We start from the raw sequence: 5,769 nt of genomic DNA, 5'->3' as shown, positions 1-5,769 counted from the left end.
ATAACCGTCGTGTTTGTTTGTGCTGACTTGTTTATATTATTTTATGTATTTAGGTACTTACACGATGTTTTGAAACAAGCCAATATGTGCAGCATGGTTGGCTTTATTGACCCTGCTACAGTTAGTGCCAACTCTGGCACAATAACTGAAAGATCACGACTGGTAGCAGCTCGACTTCAGAAGACAGACGGTGAACAGCTTTTCATGATGCCTTACAATCCAGGGTTAGTCTCCTTAGGATTTTGTTTTTATGATTTTCAATAAATGACAGCTTATAAACTAACCACGTCGGTGTTTTATTTTATTTAGTCGTTTGAAACTACTAACCACGTCGGTATTTATTTGTCGTCGTGATAAATATATAATGTCGTCGTTATCTACTTTATTTCGTCGTGTGAAATACTATAATACGTCGTTTTTGTAAATAACCGTCGTTTTTATATTAATTTTGTGCAGCCGTCATTGGATCCTGCTGATTGTAAGAGCAAAGAAGGAGACCGTCTATTTTCTGGATCCTCTGCCAGGTCATCGTGTGGTCGACGAAGAGGCGAAAAACATCGTGAACAGTGCTTTAAAAATATATAATACCCACATAGGCCGAGCAGGACGTAAAAATGTAATTTGGAAAACTCTCTCAGGCACACCAAAGCAACCCAGCAATGTCGAATGCGGGTATTATGTGATGCGCTTCATGAGGGACATCATCATGGATCCTTCCTTGGGGTTTGAGAATAAGGTAAGAAGAAATTACCTTCATACATTTCACGTCGTTTTTTGTATTATCAACGACGGTCATGTAAAATTAACGTCGTTGAATGGATATACTACGTCGGTTATGAAAAATATCGTCGTCTGTGATTGAATTTCTTTTTATTTATAAACCCTAATAGTCATTGTTTATGCAGTATGCCAAGGGAAACCAGGAAGCTTCATACCCCCAAGAAGCCATTGATGAAGTCCGGAATGAATGGGCAGAGTTTGTTTTCCAAATTATTAAACAGGGCAATTATTGAACACTTGATATTTATGTATAATGTACAAATTTTCTCTATAATATGTAATGTAAAAATTTGTTGAGGTTTTCTTAAATTAAAAAAAAAACAAACATACAAATTGCTTAACCGACGTGTAATACTTTTCCAACGACCTAATAAAGTCACAAACCGTCGTATTTTGTTGTTTCGTGTTTTAAACAATTACGACGTAAAAATATAGTTAGACGACGTTCTTTGAACAATTGAGTCGTTTATGGTTTACAACATCTTCAATTTCTTAAGGGTTCAGGGTATCATCGACGACGTTTATGTAACGACAGCGGTTAAGTCGTTGATATATATATTTTACGTCGTATAGTTAAATAGCCGCCATGGTTTCTCATTTTAACGACGTCATTTTAACGACTTAGTAGTCTATTACAATTTACAACGTCTACAATTTATTAACACCGACGTGGTTTGTTGTTGTGGTAAGAATATTTTATTATTTTTATATCAAAATATTCAAAATAAATTTAAAATAAATCAGAAAATTGAAAAGTCAACTCCTATGAAGTCATTGATATATTTTCTTCCACATAAACCTTGAAAAAATTCATTTTGAATAACAAAAATTTAAAATGACCATCCAAAACAAAATTGTTTTGATGAGTCATAAAATCACTTCTAGTTTTATGGTTTAGGGTTTAGAGTCTAGGGTTTAGAGATTAGGGTTGTTATTTATTGGGGTTTATTTTTAAAGTATAATTTTTGGGTAGTCTAGGGTATATGTTAGGCTTTAAAACCATAAAACCTTTTATAAACTTAATTTTTTAAATTGTATAATTTAATTTTATGGGTTTAGGGTATTAATTTTTAACGACGGTGGTTGGGTCGTGGAATACATATTTTACGTCGTACAGTAAAACATACGACATGGTTTACGCTTTAAACGACGTCATTTTAATATGTAAGTCGGTTTATATAATTTACAACGTTTTTAATTTCTTAACACCGACGTGGTTTCTCATTTTAACGACTTAGTAGTCTATTACAATTTACAACGTCTACAATTTATTTAACACCGACGTGGTTTGTTGTTGTGGTAAGAATATTTTATTATTTTTATATCAAAATATTCAAAATAAATATAAAATAAATCAGAAAATTGAAAAGTCAACTCCTATGAAGTCATTGATATATTTTCTTCCACATAAACCTTGAAAAAATTCATTTTGAATAACAAAAATTTGAAATGACCATCCAAAACAAAATTGTTTTGATGAGTCATAAAATCACTTCTAGTTTAATGGTTTAGGGTTTAGAGTCTAGGGTTTAGAGATTAGTGTTGTTATTTATTGGGGTTTATTTTTAAAGTATAATTTTTGGGTAGTCTATGTTATATGTTAGGCTTTAAAACCATAAAACCTTTTATAAACTTAATTTTTTAAATTGTATAATTTAATTTTATGGGTTTAGTGTATTAATTTTTAACGACGGTGGTTGGGTCGTGGAATACATATTTTACGTCGTACAGTAAAACATACGACATGGTTTACGCTTTAAACGACGTTATTTTAATATGTAAGTCGGTTTATATAATTTACAACGTCTTTAATTTCTTAACACCGACGTGGTTTTTCAGTCGTCGTTATATAAAAAATTCAAAATAAATTTAAAATTAATCCGAAAAATGAACGGCCTTACGTTCTTAATCCGAAAAATGAAGTTTCCGTCGTGGAATATTAAATTTACGTCGGTACTTGTAGAACTTTCGCCTTGGTTTTTCTTTCGACGTTTTATAACGCGCGCGCTCTAAAAATTTTCGCGCGACCTAAATTTTTTTAGATTTGGCTCTTAGTCTTATACTTTGATCCCTGAAACCTAAAATTTCAGATTTCACGCGACATAACATTTCGCTCTCTCACTTCTGCTCTAATTAAAAGTTGCACTCTCCAGGCTCGTCGAATCTGTGAGCTCGTCCAACCTGTAAGTACAAACCCTATCTTCCCCTTGTAAATTCATTGAATGATATTAGGTTGTTTTGTTAAAGGGTTTTAGGTATATGCTTTGCGATCTGTTAATAATGTGCTTATAGGTATGGGTTCATGGATTTTCTGTTTAATGGGTTCATGACAAGATCAAATAAAGGTGTACTTTTGCTGGAAATCAACACAAAAAGACACATCACCAACTTCCAAATGATTTCCAGCAAAAGGACACCTTTATTTGATCTTGTCATTTTCCGCTCTGGAGAAGGTGCAAAGTGCACCAATGCTTATAGGTATGGGTTCATGGATTTTCTGTTTAATGGGTTCATGGATTACATTATCTGTTATGTTGAATTGGGAATGGATTTAATTTTGTCGTATCTTTTAATCACCCTATGTTATGTTGAATTGGGAATGGATTTATTGTTTTCATGCTTGGTTTCATGTATATGTTGGTTTCTTGCTTGGTTTCATATATATGTTGTGTTCTTAATGGGTTTTGTGTTCTTGAAAATAAACTGAGACACGACGAATTTTAAGGCGTACGACGACGATTACACGACGGTGTTTTTAAACTACCGTCGTTGTATTACTTATACACGACAGTTTTTTCATAAACCGTCGTTTGTATTACGTATAATAGACGACGTCTGTTGAAAATCCGTCGTCTATATATGCCAAATACGTCTGTTTTTGATTAAAACCCGTCGTCTCTGTTGTTTATTACTTGCGATTAGATCATTGTATAATCTGCTATAGTGATGGTCATTGCCTGTATTTTCACTTTATTATAGATAATAGGTTATAGTGTCGGAGATGGATAAGTCATGGATGCACTCGGATAGAAGATCGAAGGCATATGAGTTTGGGGTGGAAGCATTTTTGAACTTTGCTGTAGAAAATCTTCTAACTACAACACATATCCGTTGTCCATGTGTTAAATGTGTTAATTTGAAGTTGTTTGGGGTTGGAATTATAAGGGATCACTTATACTTTAATGGAATTGACCAAAGCTATAAGAATTGGACATTTCACGGAGAACCTTGGGAAGCAACTACTAATGCTAGCAGAAATGTTGAAGAAGATGATGGCCATAGTAGGTACAGTTTTGTGTCTGAAGAAATTGATATGGATGATAATGATTTTGGTGATTTTGGTTCGGATCCGTATGAGTTTGCCAATGTGATTGGGGATGGAGATCAACCAGTGTACCCTGGTTGTAGAAAGTACACGAAGTTATCGGCATTAGTGAAGTTGTATAATTTGAAGGCAAAACATGGGATGAGTGATGTCTGTTTTACAGAATTATTGATACTTCAAGGCGATTTGCTTCCAGAAGGAAATACAATACCAACCTCCATGTATGAGGCTAAAAAGACTTTGTGTGCATTGGGGCTGAGTTATGAGAAAATGCACGCATGCCCCAATGATTGCATCTTGTATAGGAAGGAGTATGAGGATTCAACTAATTGTCCTACTTGTGGTATCTCAAGGTGGAAGGAAGGCAAAGATGCAATCTTGAAAGAGGGTGTGCCAGCGAAGGTGGTGTGGTATTTTCCCCCAATTCCAAGGTTTAAAAGGATGTTTCAATCACATGAGACAGCTAAGAGTTTGACTTGGTGGCATGTTGCTAGAAAATCAATTGACGGTCAGATGTCTCATCCGGCGGATTCCCCGTCTTGGAAACTTCTTGATGATAAATGGCCTGAGTTTGGTAATGAGCCGAGAAACTTGAGATTGGCTCTTTCATCTGATGGATTCAATCCCCACAGTTCTCTAAGTAGCAGATATAGTTGTTGGCCGGTTATCTTAGTTACATATAATCTCCCTCCATGGCTGTGCATGAAACGAAAGTTCATGATGTTAACCTTATTGATTTCCGGTCCTAAACAACCCGGAAATGATATAGACGTCTACTTGGAGCCTTTGATTGATGATTTAAAATCCTTGTGGGTTGGGATTAGAGGAGTGTATGATGCACATAATGGAGAATACTTTACACTCAGAGCTGCATTAATGTGGACAATTAATGATTTCCCCGCCTATGGAAACTTATCTGGTTGTGTTGTTAAAGGATATAAAGCTTGTCCAATATGCGGCGATGATACACCTAGTCACAGGTTGAAAAATGGCCACAAAATTTGTTACATTGGGCATAGAAAATGGTTACCAATCAATCATCCATATAGGAGGCAACGTGCAGCTTTTAATGGGAAACCTGAATATGGCATACCTCCAGAGCCATTAACCGGAGAAGAAGTGCTGCATATGGTTGAAAATGGTGACAGAGTTTGTTGGAAGAAGAAATCAATATTCTTTGATCTCGAGTATTGGAAATACCTTCCTGTGAGGCATGCCCTAGATGTTATGCACATTGAGAAGAATGTTTGCGATAGTATCATTGGTACATTGCTGGAGATCCCTGGAAAAAATAAAGATGGGATTGCTGCTCGATTAGATTTATTGAACATGGGGGTCAAAACTGATTTGCAACCCGAGTATGGAGAAAGACGTACTCGTTTGCCTCCTGGGCCTTGGAATTTGTCAAGAGCAGAGAAGAGAGAGGTTTGCAATTCTTTCTATGGTATGAAGGTCCCTGAAGGTTATTCTTCAAATATTAAAAATCTTGTATCTGTACAAGATTCAAGACTTCTTGGCCTTAAATCACATGATTGTCATACCTTAATGCAACAATTGCTCCCTGTGGCAATTCGTTCTGTTTTGGAGAAGCCTGCAAGGTATGCAATAACTCGTTTGTGGCTTCCTCTTCAATGCTATATGTGGCAAAGACTGTTGATGTTTCC

This window comes from Prunus persica, chromosome G2 (genome assembly GCF_000346465.2).
Source record: "Prunus persica cultivar Lovell chromosome G2, Prunus_persica_NCBIv2, whole genome shotgun sequence".
In the NCBI taxonomy this organism is placed as follows: Eukaryota; Viridiplantae; Streptophyta; class Magnoliopsida; order Rosales; family Rosaceae; genus Prunus; species Prunus persica.
Note: the sequence above shows the minus strand (reverse complement) of the source record.